The sequence below is a fragment of the Bactrocera oleae genome, chromosome 4 (assembly GCF_042242935.1).
Source record: "Bactrocera oleae isolate idBacOlea1 chromosome 4, idBacOlea1, whole genome shotgun sequence".
In the NCBI taxonomy this organism is placed as follows: domain Eukaryota; kingdom Metazoa; phylum Arthropoda; class Insecta; order Diptera; family Tephritidae; genus Bactrocera; species Bactrocera oleae.
The window spans coordinates 31,997,357-32,013,763 of NC_091538.1; the positions used below are offsets into that span (position 1 = coordinate 31,997,357).

Here is a 16,407-nt window from a genome sequence, read left to right on the forward strand (position 1 = left end):
ACTCTGCTTAGAAACACCACAGACGTGTTATTATCATCGGGGCGATTTTCAGCGGGAGCCGGAATGTAGAATGTGCGGTTCGGCCTACTTCCAAAAGTGTAGCGGCAATGCCGGATGACGCAACAGCTAATGCAATTTTTCCGGTAGATCTCACTTTTTTCAAAAGCAGATTGATAAAAAATGTTTTTCCTGTAACTCCTGGAGCATCAATGAAATTAATTTCCCTTCATTGTTATCAATTGCTTATAATGTAATGCAGTGAATACTTTTTTCTGATCGATGTTTAATCGTGGCTCATCTTGAGCTTTATTTTGTAAAAGTGTCGTTTGATCGTATGATGTTTCTCTTATGTATTCGGCACTGTTAGTTAAATCTGAGTTAGTAGTATTAGCTGGCATCGGCAGCCCAATGTCCTTGATCGATTTACCCGAAAGTAATTGCATTACTTTGTTCAATTCAAATAAGGCTCCGTCATATATGTTTGGATCATATTGTACATCATATGAGTTTAAATCTCGCCGTCGCCGAATCAGAATAGATTAACAGAATCAGTTACTTAACAAAACGCTACTATACGGTACCTAAATATTTTAATGATGTAGCTGAACTACAAACAGCTGCTTCTGATAGTGTGTTTTCTCTAGAATTGTCTTCCAAGACCCCTATAGCTTTGCATGCTGCTTGATAAGTATTGTAAACAACACCTTGGTGTTTCTTAGGTGTACGAAGGATGTCTGGCCTTTTACAATATGCAGTAACATTCTCAGATAAAAGCATTCGCTGTTGTTGGGATGAATCACGTAGACTCTGCCAAGAGCATCCGTCTTTTTTTTACTCTGGGAAACCATCAACCGCAGTACCTTATTTTCGCCGTTGAAAAGTTTTACAACTTTGGTTCCATGTGTAGTAACTTGGAATTCTGTCATATGTCAGTGTTTTCGCGAAATCTTCTTGAGCACGTAACTTGAAGAATGCTGTCAATGTGTCCCGCGGTTTATTAACAACTTCTTGTATATTGTATTCAGTGAAATATACTCTTTGTCCATTTTGCAAATGAACTGCAAGGTGGGAGCCCAGTCGTGCACTTCGAATGATAAAATCCTCCATACAGCTTCAGAGCTGCCGATGTAACGTCCAGACTGATATTTTGCCTCTTCATTTGGTGATTTTATGCTGAAAGTGGCTTAATCACTGCTTTTATTAATTTACTTAGTAACATATTGAATTGACTTTATTGAATTGCACAACTCTACGTTGATGTGGGCATCAAACATTTTCAAAAGGAGCGGATTATGGGGAACGATCCGTCGATTATCAATATCATGGTTTCGGACGGAAGCATTTTGCGCACTCTGTTCTGGCGATCGTCGACGATATTTGGAATATCCGTTGTTTGAGTTTGGAACGACTTCGGAAATTTTTTGCTGCATTATCACATACATGGAGAGTTCGGATTTAAAGTCCCGCCAAGGCCGTGTACCATATGTTTCTTTACGATATCGAACAGGATAGGATCTTCATTTTTATCTGATATTTCAGCTGAAATTACCCTGTCAATTTGGTTTGGTCTAATTTTGTTCACTAACCAGAGAACTTAGAAGAACGAGAAGGTGCAGGTTCAACAGCGAACAATTTGTAGGATTTTATCAAGGAATTCACCTCACATGCACGAGAAACAAATAACATTTCTCGCTTTTATAACAGCGGTGAATCTGTACACATACGCTCTCTTAACATAACCAACCGACGAATATTGAAGAGAATATAATATGTATGCAAAACTGGGAGTATTGATATGCCATTTGAAATATATTCACTTTTATTGAGCTATTATTTATTTATTTTTTTAAAATTATTTGATGTTAATTCATTTTTACTTTTTTATGAGAAATATATCAAAATACTTTTATATTATTACCAATAAAGTGTTTTGATATATTTCTTAAAATAATTCAAGTACTTAACACCATTATGGGGTCATAAAAGTACAGAATTGTGTTTTGCCGTCATCATTTTCATATCATGTGTACATGTAATACTATGTTCGCACCGAATTGAAATCCTCTTGAAAACACAATTTGTGGATTGTGGAACCAAAGTCGTTCTGACCGGCATTATGTGTTTTCGATGAGTTTTCTTTGACAGTTCACACATCTATTTGTTTACATTTGTTATGTACCCTACAAGAACAGTGACGGTCATCTGATGGGTAATATGACAGTCATAGCTGAAAAAATTTTGTCAGCGCGCAGAACAAAGTTTCTATCATTTTCTTAAAAACCTTGTACAAAAACTGATGTAAACAGACGTATGTGTGTGAGTTTGCATCTCTCTTTAACACATGGGTATTCGGAATTGATTCACTATATATCTATACTACTCACTCTCATGTCTTTTTCTGAGTCATTGCTGACCATAAATCCGTCATAGCTTAAAATTGTCAGTTATGACTGAAACGCTATCAGAAGTGAAAAATTCTTTGGTGTAGTAGATAATATAATTTTTATTTCTTTAATAAATTTCAAACTTTTAATCAAAATTAGTTATAATAATAAACATAAATATAAAAAGGAATGCAACAAAATATGGAAATATAAAAATAAATTTTCACTTGATGCCATCTCCTCCTTTCAATAGCTCTGCGTACGTCTTTCTTCAATCAGTGAATAGTTTTGAATTTAAAAATGCAAATGTAAATTAACAATACTGACATATCAAATGTGAGTGTATTGGTGAACCCATCAGCAGTTTCTTGTAGGGTACGTTTAGGCCAATTATGGAATGTAAACAAATTGTCAACTGACATTTAGGGGTGGCAAACTATGTCTTCTAATAATATCGATTAAACTAGAGCAGGCACCGATTATTATGAGTGGAATGTAAGTTTTCAAAGGGTTTTCAGCGAAAACTGTGTTTTCGTTTGACAGATTTTGTATGGATGAAAACTCAAGTTTTCGCGTGAAAACCTCTTTTGTCTATGAAAACACGAATTTTGTGTCGCTGCGAACATCGTATAAAGAAATATGAACCCTCATTACTTCATGTGAAATCTCCGTTGACACGGTCAACCAATGATCGAAGCTTACGTTTTTTGCTTTAATGTCATAGAGTCAATCTGTCGAAGGACTGACGCGACGACAAAGTGTCACAACATTGTGTTGTTGGTAGAAAATCCGAGATGTGCGGAAAAAAACGAACGCTCGCCGATTGTCACCTCTTCCCTTGCCGTATGGCAAAAAATAATCATGCATATGTGAAGTGGCATTTGTATTTTTTGTTTAAAGTATTTAATTTTTCTCTTTATGTTGGTAGATACGTATTTTGTCAGAGAACGTTGTTATAAATTCCCATTTCTGTTAAAAAACAGCAAATACTACACAAAATGGTGAACTCCTTGATCTCAATTTTTCAGCTCTGTTAGCCGTCCAATCGAGCATCATACAAAATTCAATTTGCACCTTCTCGTCTATTTACGTTCTCTGCACTAACCACACCAGCAGGTGTACATGTGGCAAGCCACGTTTCTGCAATTCTATTGTGTACATATGACAACGCGGCGGACCGAATATATGAGACTTGTTAGTTAGAGAGTTTCTGTGCGTTTAAATGGAATACTCTGTTACTATCTGTCTTGTGGAATTAAATTGGCGTTAATATTTTCTTTGATTTTCGGCCAATTTGGGTTACATGTTGCAGTTATAAATAAATCAGGTTTGCTGTAACTTCTGACCTAAGTCATGGCGTCTTGCGATTTTTCGTGTAAATATCGAAGTCCATCTATGAATGATGAAGGTAGTATAACCAACTGCTCAATACCGTTGCGGTGTTCATTCGCCTGTAAAGCATCCTGAAGATGAACGTAATTTTTGGTTCTCAATTTAGTTTGATTATTACGGATGTAGGCCAATCTTTCAGATTCAATTTTCGCATATTGATCTACCAAGTATTGGTTTGTTAACATTCCATATCTAAGCAAAGTGTTGAAATTATTACGTCTTGTCATCATACGGTAGCAATATTAGTTCGTACATGATATTGATTTACGGAGAGATGTACCACCGCTTGGGTCAACTTGAGAAATATTGGGTAAAGTAAAAAGTTCGTTGGGTTTTTTATTGATTTTTCAAAAGATGATAACTTTGTGTGCATTTGACCGATTTAAGTCAAATATGCGCCGTTTTGTTCGTAAACTTGTTGCAAACTTCATTATACCCCTCTCGTAGAAGGCTGCGGCCCTATTGCCAAAAAACTCGGAGAGCCAATTTTCAACAATTAAGCCCGTTCGCCATGGGCAGGAAAAAATGGTAATCACTTGGTGCCAGGTCCGGACTATAAGGTGGGTGCATTAGGACCTCCCATCCGAACTCCCGGAGCTTCTGGCGCGTCACCAAAGACGTGTGCGGCCTGGCGTTGTCCTGATGGAACACAATTCGGCCTCTGTTGATCAAGGATGGCCTCTTCTGGATGAGTGCTGCCTTCAAGCGGTCTAGTTGTTGACAGTAGAGGGCCGAAATGAGCGTTTGGCCAAAGGGGAGCAGCTGGTAGTAGATGATTCCATGCCAATCCCACCAACCACATAGCAAAACCTTCCTGGCCGTCAATCCGGTCTTGGCCACGGTCTGGGCCGCTTCCCCTAGCTTTGACCACGACCGTTTGCGCTCGATGTTGTCGCAAGTGACCCATTTTTCATCGCCAGTCAAAATCCGCTTCAGAAACGGGTCGATTTTGTTGCGATTCGCAGATGGAAATTCGGTCCATCATGTTTTTTTGCGTTAGTTCGTGTGGCACCCAAACATCGAGCTTCTTTTTGAATCCAAGGTCAGGCAAATGGTTCCAAACGGTTTTTTGGCTTATCTTTAGTTCCTCAGCAATGAAATAGTGTGCTTTCGATGAGTTTTCATTGACAGTTCACACATCTATTTGTTTACATTTGTTATGTACCCTACAAAAACAGTGACGGTCATCTGATGGGTAATATGACAGTCATAGCTGAAAAAATTTTGTCAGCGCGCAGAACAAAGTTTCTATAATTTTCTTAAGAGCCTGAGAGCAAAAACTGATGTAAACAAACGTATGTGTGTGAGTTTGCATCTCTCTTTAACACATGGGTATTCGGAATTGATTTACTATATATCTATACTGCTCACTCTCATGTCTTTTTCTGAGTCATTGCTGACCATAAATCCGTCATAGCTGAAAATTGTCAGTAATGACTGAAACGCTATCAGAAGTGAAAAATTCTGTTGCGTAGTAGATAATATAACTTTTATTTCTTTAATAAATTTCAAACTTTTAATCAAAATTAGTTATAATAATAAACTTAAATATAAAAAGGAATGCAACAAAATATGAAAATATAAAAATAAATTTTCACTTGATGCCATCTCCTCCTCTCAACAGCTCTGCGTACGTCTTTCTTCAATCACTGAATAATTCTGAATTTAAAAATACAAATGTAAATTAACAGTACTGACATCAAATGTGAGTGTATTGATGAACCCATCAGCAGTTTCTTGTAGGGTACGTTTAGGCCAATTATGGAATGTAAACAAATTGTCAACTGACATTTAGGGGTGGCAAAATATGTCTTCTAATAATATCGATCAAACTAGAGCAGGCACCGATTATAATGAGTGGAATGTAAGTTTTCAAAGGGTTTTCAGCGAAAACTGTGTTTTAGTTTGACAGATTTTGTATGGATGAAAACACAAGTTTTCGCGTGAAAACGAATTTTGTGTCGGTGCGAACATCGTATAAAGAAATATGAAAGAAAAATATTTGTAAATTTTTCTACAAACAACATATATATGTAGATATGAACCCTCATTACTTCATGTGAAATCTCCGTTGACACGGTCAACCAATGATCGAAGCTTACGCTTTTTGCTTTAATGTCAAAGAGCCAATCTGTCGAAGGACTGACGCGACGACAAAGTGTCACAACATTGTGTTGTTGGTAGAAAATCTGAGATGTGCGGAAAAAAAACGAACGCTCGCCGATTGTCACCTCTTCCCTTGCCGCTCTAACAGCTTTGCCTACAAATCATCGTAAATATGTATGTTTATATATGAGCATGCATACATATTGACGCAGATTTGTGCGAGTCACGGAAAAATATTTTAGAAAGGTAAATATTTTAAATCGACAAAAGCTTTGTTGCCACTTTTGTCACTTTTTTCTGTGTTTTGTGGGCTTGCAGGGTTATGACTTTTCCCTTCTAGAGGGAACATAAAAAAGTTGTTCAATTTATGATTTCTAGCTTTTGCCATCGTCATGACAAGACGCTTGTAGGCAAGCGCATGTGCGGGGAGATGTGTAAGGCGTTTGCTTTTATGAATGAAACGACTTACCTTATTGCATGTGCTACAGCGTTCATGAATGAAAATGTTGTTGTTGTGTGATTTACTACAAATTTAGGAATTGTCAATTTGGCTGTCGTATTGATTTCAGGTGCTGCTCATGCTATTTGAGACAATTGTTGTTTTTGTACAACAACGTTTGTATTTTTTCTATTGGCTCACATACTTACCTTTTCACACATATAAATGTGTAAATATGTATGTAGATTTGCGTATGCATTACTTATTTTGCAATCTCATACCCATATTTGTACATACATACTTACATATAGTGACAAGTGATAATATATTATTATTGTATATTATATTGTACAAGTATAATATAACATATTGATGTGCATATGTACATACATAAATTATTAATTCTGTAACAATTCAATTTAGAAAATTATGAAAATAATAAATATCATTTTTTGCATAATATTTCACATTTTATCAATGTAGCAATTGTGCAAAAAATCATATATTATCAATTTTTCATCATAAAAATCGTTTATATGCATATGTGAAGTGGCATTTGTATTTTTTGTTTAAAGTATTTAATTTTTCTCTTTATGTTGGTAGATACGTATTTTGTCAGAGAACGTTGTTATAAATTCCCATTTCTGTTAAAAAACAGCAAATACTACACAAAATGGTGAACTCCTTGATCTCAATTTTTCAGCTCTGTTAGCCGTCCAATCGAGCATCATACAAAATTCAATTTGCACCTTCTCGTCTATTCTCGTTCTGTGCACTAACCACGCCAGCAGGTGTACATGTGGCAAGCCACGTTTCTGCCATTCTATTGTGTACATATGACAACGCGGCGGACCGAATATATGAGACTTGGTAGTTAGGGAGTTTCTATACGTTAAGATGGAAGACTCTGCTAACTATCTGTCTTGTGGAGTTAAATTGGTGTTTATATTTTCTTTGATTTTCGGCCAATTTGGGTTACATGTTGCAGTTATAAATAAATCAGGTTTGCAGTAATTTCTGACGTAAGTCATGGCGTCTTGCGATTTTTCGTGTAAATATCTAGGTCCACCTATGAATGATGAAGGTAGTATAACTAGAGAACTTAGAAGAACGAGAAGGTGCGGGTTCCACAGTGAACATTTGTAAAATTTTATCAAGGAGTTCACCTCACACGCAGGAGAAACAAATAACATTTCTCGCTTTTATAACAGCGGTGAATCTGTACACATACGCTCTCTTAACATAACCAACCGGCGAATATTGAAGAGAATAAAATATGTATGCAAAGCTGGGAATATTGATATGCCATTTGAAATACATATATTCCCTTTTATTGAACTATTATTTATTATTTTTTGAAAATTATTTTATGTTAATTAATTTTTACTTTATTGTGAGTTATTAGTAATAATTTAAACATATTTTGATATATTTCTTAAAATAATCCATGTACTTGACACCATTATGGAGTCACAAAAGTACAGAATTGTGTTTTGCCGTCAGCATTTCACATTCATGCTTCAATTTTTCTTTTAAATGCATGTTTTTACACATGTGTAATTGTACGTAAATATGTACTTATTTTTCGTTTTGGCCCATTTTACATATTTATTAAAGCAAGTGTCAATAATTGCGCCAAAATCAAAGAATTACACATTTACATATCACATACATACCAGAGAGAACTTCTAACAATTTTCTTCTTATATGTTCTATGTAAATATGTATTGAAAGCGACTAGCTTTCTTTGTTCTGCATAGGTGAAACTGTCAAGTGTCGATAATTGTGCCAAAATCAAATACATTATGTATTCATTTACATATGTTTTAAGCTTATATAAAATTGAGAAGTGTCAATAATTCCTCCAAAATCCATAAAGTTTGTGATTTTGTGCCGTTCGGTTCGGTTTTTTATTTACACGTCCGCTCGTTAATTGTTTTAATAAGTGCATTATTAAAAAATGACTAAAATTAGGGAGTGTCGCGTTCGCGGGTGTGAAAGTACCAGCGCTGGGGCACTTCGGTTATTTAATTTCCCCAATGAAAGGGAGCTGGCTGAAAAGTGGAAGGAGAATTTGAAAATTGCTCCCTCTGACCACTTTCCAACCACCTTCTCATTCTTTTGTGAGAAATACTTCGTAAAAGAGGCAGTTGGCCAAAAAAAATTGAAGAAATGTGCGGTACCAACACTGAATCTGGGTAAGTACAAATGCTTATATTTTCATATTAAATGTGTGTGTGCGTTTTGTTGTTTATTTATGGGTGCCCATATAAGTGTGCGCAGAGAACGTTAAAGAACAATAAGGTGAAAATTCTTGTATGGTCTCTAGTTTGCGTGTGTGTTTTTTTCTATGCTTGTGGGGGTCCATGTAATTTTGTGTGCATGTTTTGTACTTTGTTTATGGGTGCCCATTTAATTGTGTTTGGCACACATTAGGGATGAAAAAAATTAAATAAAAACAAGTAAGGAAGGGCTAAGTTCGGATGTAACCGAACATTTTATACTCTCGCAAAGTCAAATGGTATACTCGTTTGAGATTTCTTTGTGGATTGGCTGATATTTTCGGTAGAAGGTCAACTATAGGCACTGGGGTCCACATATTTAGTACTTAGGGGCTTGAACAGTTTTGGTTCGATTTAGACAATTTTTGGTTACAAGGTGGCATACTTTAAACGTATTATTCACGCAAAGTTTTACCCCGATATTATCATTTTTGCTTGATATGCATAGCGGAAAGTGAAAGAATCAGATAGAATTTAAAATTAAGTTATATGGGAAGTAGGCGTGGTTGTAATCCAATTTCGCACTATTACATAGAAATATGAGAAGAATGTTACGTACCGAATTTGGTTGAAATCGGTTAAGCAGATCTCAAGATATGGGTTTTTACCTAAAAGTGGGCTGTGCCATGCCCACTGTCTAATTGTGAACGCGGTTCCTATAAAGTCATCTTATACCATCTCAGAGATAAAATTTAATGTCTCTGGCGTGTTTACGCTTGATTTATCGCGCTTTTAGTAGTTTTTAACAGTACCGTTATATGGGGAGTGGGCGGAGTTGCCACCCGATTTCAACTATTTTCACACCGTCAATAGAAGTGCTAAAAAAATTTGCTTTCAGTGAATTTTGTTATTATAACATGAGCGGTTTAGGAGATATGCACATTAAACCTATTAGAGGCGGGACCACGCCTACTTTTTAAAAGAAAAATTTAACTGCAGATGCCCCTCCCTAATGTGATCCTGTGCACCAAATAACAGTCTTATATCTTATTGCGGAGCTTAGTTATGACAATTTATTTGTTTTTGATTAATGGCGTTTTGTGGGCGTGACAGTGATCCGATTACGCCCATCTGCAAAAACAACCGTCCTACGGTATCAAGAAACATGTGTACCAAGTTTCATGAAGATATTTCAATTTTTACTCAAGTTACAGCTCCTGATCATTTATATATATATAACCCTATTACTAACTCGATTAGTTTTAGGTGATACAAACAACCGTTAGGTGAACAAAACTATTATACTCTGTAGCAACAGGTTGCGAGAGTATAAAAAGTAAGGAAGGGCTAAGTTCAGATGCAACCGAACATTTTATACTTTCGCATAGTCAAATGGTATACTCGTTTGAGATTTCTTTATATAGGTATTTTAATAATTAGAGCAATCGTTCTTGTGTTTTGTTGTATACGCTTATAATTGATTTTATATAGAATGAATTACAACTGTATTGAGGAGTATGAAAATAAATCGTTTTTTGACAATGAATAACATTTTTTATTTATTTTATCGATATTATTATACATGTTTAGCTTAAAAATAATAAATATTAACAACTTTAAAAATTATATTATTATATTAATTTGTATATAATATTTACAATATTAAACATAAATTTTTATATGGATTCTTATACATGTATGCAAATTATATTTCTTTTTTCCTTATACTATTTAATTTCTATCGTATATTTATACAATAATGTCATATATAATAACAAATTATAAATATAATTTAAATTTTCTTAGTTAGATTATTTACATATTTTTCTTAAAATTGTCTTAAGAACTACTGTCAAAATTGCTATACCATTTCTTAATAAATATTTGGAAAAAAAATTAAAAACTATTGCAATAAGTCCGAAAACTTTAGTTCGAACTAAAGACACAAATACTGTCATAATAGTTGTGTTCAAAAGTAATTGCATTAATATGGGCAAAATCCATGGTTCAAAATGCCCAATCAATTTGCGTACCGGCAGTTGAATATTCCACACCAAGCAGGAAACTAAAGTTTTTTTGTGGAGCAGATTTCCTATTGCAGTCCCTGTAGACATTAAACAAATGTTAAAATCTGCAACAATTAGCACATTTTGATTGCATAACTCAGAAGTAAGGACTTCCTGAAGTTCTACAATTAAATGTCTGACACAGAAAGCTGAAATTCTATATAGAACCAGAATATTAATATTGAAACATTTAAACAAAACCGCTTTTTAAACTTTCCGGACTAAATAAATTTTCTTTACAGTTCTTTACAGTCAGTTCTTTACAGATTCTATAGAGCTAGCAATACTATGCTTTGCATATATTATAATGTCCCGTTTATTTCTGTTGGTTGTTTCCGATGTATCTGAAGATAGCATCACACAGTCGCTTTTTATATCATTAATGTGAGCATGAAGACTCTGAACAATATGGAATAAAATTTGATGTCCTGATGTTCGGGAATTCATAAAACTGAAACTTGTTGTCAGAGCTTTACTTGTGTTCAATTCCCTCAGTTCCTTGAATACAGGATCCGATTCAGAAAATTTATTAGGAGGAATAAAATTTCCTATGATGAATAGACCTTCTGCAGTAGTAGCTCGACTGCAAGCGACATATATTGAAGCTCTAGGCATTCTGGGTCGAGTATGAACTACAACTTTATCATATGTGGCACCCTGACTTTTATGAATAGTTACTTGTATTCCCTCAGCCGGAACAACTGAAAACTGATTTCTTTCAATTGAAATTTGTTCATTTCTTTTATATTGAAAAGATTTTAAAACATTTTTAATTGGTGTCCAAGAACTTTCTAGAGGATGAGGCTTTTTTGATCGTGCTATCAAACCAACAGAAGGTTTCAAAAATTTAATCCACAGAATTGTTGGAAAAGAACAATGGAAATCAATTTGCATAAGTTGTCCAGCTGCCCCATTAACCAAACCATCACACGTGTTTATGTTCACTGTAATCATATATTTGGCGGAGGTTTCTAGTGTCAATTCATAGGGCAGTCCCTGCGTTTCAGAAATTTTGAAAAGTTTAACTCTTTCCAAAATATTATCATTTTCATTTATACCAATTCCTTTAACTGAGTCTTTTGCAGTTGAAAGGAAAGCTTCTGTTGGGATTCGACTGAGCTTAAGGGCATTGAAATTATTTGTCTCTTCATTGCACCAAAATAAATGTATGGCATCATCGGGAACTTCTTCGAAATTAACTACTCGAGTTTCAATGAGTGATATGTCCTCATTTGTCATAGTACCAGATGCCATATGATTTAATGCAATTGCAAAGGCCTGATCCTCCCGTTGTCTCATTATCTCTATTAATTCAAAGTATTTAAATAACTCCCACAAAGAGGAACCAACTAAAGTGCTGTATGCATCACTGGGATTAGGAAAGAATATCCACCTATCTCCAACAGGTGAGAGTTGCTTCAAATCACCAAACACTATGATCGGTATACCACCGAAGGGGCTGTCTGTTTTGAAAATTTGTTTTAATTTCGCATCAGCAGAGCTAAACATACGAGCACCTACCATCGATATTTCATCAATTATGATTAATTTTAAATCGATAAGTCTGGAAACAATGAATTAACTGTGTCATTGCTAAGTGGCCTCAACTCTCTATTCAACTGATTAACAGGTAAAGAGAATATTGAATGAAGGGTCATTCCACCTATTCCGAATGCTGCTTTACCCGTAGGTGCGCAGAGAAGAACTTTTAAGGAACTTGGATTGGATCCAGGTGTAGAATTGTAAAGATGGTTAAGAGCTTGATGTATTGCAGATATGAAATGACTCTTTCCTACACCTGCACCGCCGCCAATGAACTTATAAAATGGGAGATTTGTTTTTAGGTGGTCAAATGTGTCAAATAGGCTCTTTGCTTAGTATTTGGACTTTGAACTAAAGAAAATAATTCCTCAACTGGAATTAAAGGGAGTAGTTTAATAAGTCTATCATTGCAATCAGATTCACTGCCATTATCTGTTGAATCTTCGCCATGCAAGTCCAGCAAATTTATACTTGGGTTTATTTCTGGGAGTGCCAACACTCTGAACTCATATTCCACGATAGGTAGTTCATTTTGAGCACCTTCGTCCAAGTCTATTTCATTATAAAGACTTTCTAGAAAATTTTCAAGTTTTCTTTGCTCGAAAACATCATATTTTCTTTGATTTTCCTCAATTATAAAACGATGTGCTATGCAAGTCTGCTCATTATCGTTTTCAATGAGATCTTGCTGTTAATTCCGCCAAGGATAGTAAAGCATTAACATTTCGCGGAAATACTCAACTCTGGGCAAATCTGGGTTAAACCTTCTATACCGAATAATACAAGGTTTGGTACGTTTTTTCAAAAAACCGCTACCGTCTTTAAGAGGCATGACAACCCCGCTTTCTGGTAAATTATCGTCTTCCCTCTCTTCTTCTTCATGATCACTATCTTGTGCTCTTTTACTAGATTTAAAATATTTATACTAAGATGCAAAATCAGCTAAACAAAGAGTTTCTAACTGATCGGATCTTTGAACATAACGGTCTAAAATACCGGCTACGAATATTTCAGTCGAACCTGAAGGAAGGTTCTGAAGTTCTGCTCTAGGTTTCACCATTCGAACACGTTTCTCAGGTCGAGAGGTATTTATAAATATTTCTGCATTACTTGCTTCCGAAAGATGGAGCCCAATGCAGCAATATACTGCTTCTTGTGCATATATTTCTGTGCCTTATATAATACGATCCTGTATTTTTCTTTTTAGAAACATTTTGGGTTTGTTAAGCTTGATCTAAGGGCTCACAAATAGTCATCAAAAGACATATTTATTCTACTATAAGAACGGAAATGTTCAAAATCTCTGAAATTAGAAATGCCTTCTGTAGTCATATTTGAATTTAAAAGGTTTTGAGTTTTGAAAAAGTTTTGCTTGTGTCTTTCTGAATTTTGACTTGTTTCTGTAAGAGGTAACAGTATTTGCGTTGAAGGCATTGGTAGATATGGTATACCAAAACGACAAAACTGTTCTCTTATTTCCCTAGTACAAGACCGACTGTGGTTATGCTTTTGATAAATCAAATAATTTTCTAAGTGGCTGATCGAACCATCTGTAGAAATATAATTGTCAATAAAACTAATGACATCAGGGAATGTCTGAGGATCTTGAAGGTTGATCCTGGGAGCATTATTAATCCAATACATGCCATGTACATGCGGGCAACCTCCCTGTTGAAACTCCACTCTCCAGTTTCTACTTTGTAACAAAATGCTCTCCAAAAATGCAGGCGTTATTTTTTAAAAGGTTAAGAATTTGTCGATAGCGGTAGTCAAAACTTCTAGCACAAGTAGCCGCGTCTGACCGAATTAAGCGATATCTATCTTGGGTTGTTAAACTGTTGGCTTCCTCTTCCGAAATATCTTTAGAATCAACAGCTTTAGAGAGGATGACCAAAAGCTCAACCCACTGAGATTCTGCAGCCGATAAAGTAATAAAGAAGGTTGGAAGCCCAAATTGGCGAATCATAGCGATTGCCGTTTTCTTCTCAGCTTCCCAGTGCGCAGGAGAGGATCTAACGCCTTTCAAAACCTAGTAACCATCATCGTGTTGAATCAAGTTTTGAACAAAGTTGTCGTTTAATAATATTCAAAACGGCGAATTTCAGAACGTATTATTTTGCTATATGTTTCAGAGCATGTAAGTTTCTGCCCAACGTATATTGTGACAACTCTTCTGAATTATTGTCTTGAATTATGTCATTTGGTCTTTGTCCTTCACCTGGCGCTATGACTAAACGGTTATAGTCCAAGTTTTCTACAGAAATATTGTCCAAAAAAGTTTCTTGACCGCCTGGGATTAGCTCGGAAGGTAAAAGACTCATGGGAATATTATTACCTGAGGGATTATCATGACAAGTTTGTGCGGCACGAAAAGATTGAACCAATCGGGAATCCTCTGCGGATGCAACAAACGGAACTTCTTCTTGGTTATTAAATTCTGAAATCCAGTTCTCATTAATATGTATATTGTGCTCACGATACAGAGGGGTATTCACTAAGAATTGCAAAGCTTACATAATCTTTGCTGGGCGTATGGTATCGATCATGTAATCATGATTGTACTCCAAACGCCTTCTTAAGTGAATTTGTATCACATGAGCCTCATCAAAGGACCTTGGTAGAGATGTCACAATATTGTTAACAGAAATTGGTATATTACCATCAGCACCTTTGAGCAAACTCTGACCTTGATATCCTATTGGACAGATTGTCATAAAAGGCAATCTAGGCATTATGAGACGTTCTTCAATTGGGGTTAAATCTTTCAAACAATCCGGTATTTCAGTAAAGTCTAGCCCGTTAGCTAAACATAGCACACACAGCAGATACATATTTCAGTAGGACCCTTATTTATATTTTGGAAATAAATGTTTTTGAAATCTGTTAAATTGCCACCATAATAATTTTCTATAACATTATATTCTCTCGTTAATCGGATTCGTTGGGTCTGTCTATCATTTTCAATTTACCTATTGCCCGGTTTATCTCTACAAAGGCGAACTTAGCTTTGTCCAAGACGTCTCTGATTCAAAATTTCTTCCCTCATACCCCTCCTACTAAGCTGTCGACCTTGTGTTTTTCTATCACGCTCCTCTCTCCTTATTTCAGGATTTCTTCTTGCATGTTCTCTTTGCATTTGATCACGAATGCGCTCTAAAGTCCTATACTCAGGATTTCTTGCGCGAAATTCTCTATGGTCCCTAGTGTTCCTACTTTGCTCATCATAACATACCTCGGGATTTTCTCGACCTACGACCTCGAGTATTTCTTATTTGCTCTTCAGAGCGAATTTGTGGATCTTGCCGCCTTGTTCTATGTTGAACAGTATTTACAACTTGCTCAACAGATCGAACCTCGGGGTCTTCGCGCCGAGATCTATGACCTCGAGTATTTCTCATTTGCTCAACAGATTGAACCTCGGGGTCTTCACGCCGAGATCTATGACCTCGAGTATATCTTATTTACTCTTCAGAGCGAATTTGTGGATCTTGCCGCCTTGTTTTATGTTGAACAGTATTTACAACTTGATCAACAGATTGAACCTCGGGGTCTTCGCGCCGAGATCTATGACCTCGAGTATTCCTTATTTGCTCTTCAGAGCGGATTATTATTATTATTAACAATAGTTTAAACACTATATTACTAATACATTGAAATTTGTTTGAATACAACACTTTGTTGATCAAGAAATCTAGTGTAACTGAAACTACAAACACAGTGTACTGATATTTATTATACTCTTGCAACATGTTGCTACAGAGTATAATAGTTTTATTATGGTATATTTTTGTACACATAGCTTACGTACTTTTGTATATTTATATATTACATAGATATTCACTAACATAATAATACAGATTATTTAGTTATATTTATATTTTAGAAATTAGGAGCTTATTGTATTGAAATTAAGTGCTCGCAAAACCCCTCCTTAAATTGCTTTTTTCTAACGCTTTTTAAAACAGGGATCTATGGTACCTATTTTGAAAGGGCTGCTCATGAAGGCTAATTAACAATAACTTACATATAATTAAGTTTGGTACACACATATGTAGAACAGGTATGTAGATTTTCTTCTTTCTGTCTTAATATCTAAACCCTACCCAACGGCGCTGGGTAATTCCCAAAAAGTACTTAAATGTAATTTTCTTGAGTTTACAGTTCACCTCTTAAAATGTGTCGCAAAACTGAAATAATAAATAATAGCATTTTAACCGATGGGGTCGTTTATCTATTACCACATAAAAAGGATCTTT

At 35.4% G+C, this 16,407-nt stretch overlaps 1 protein-coding gene across 5 annotated transcripts in view; it reads left to right on the forward strand.

Moving 5' to 3' along the window:
• Nucleotides 1-16,407, forward strand: part of LOC106625350 (oxysterol-binding protein-related protein 1) — a 342,202-nt gene that overhangs the window by 129,341 nt on the left and 196,454 nt on the right. The window contains exon 4 of one of the 5 annotated variants that reach the window (XM_070109229.1): nucleotides 16,117-16,211. The exons of the other annotated variants lie outside the window; for them this stretch is intronic. The gene's annotated coding sequence lies outside the window, so the exon portion shown is untranslated. The remainder of the gene's footprint in view (nucleotides 1-16,116; nucleotides 16,212-16,407) is intronic. 5 annotated transcript variants of the gene reach the window in all.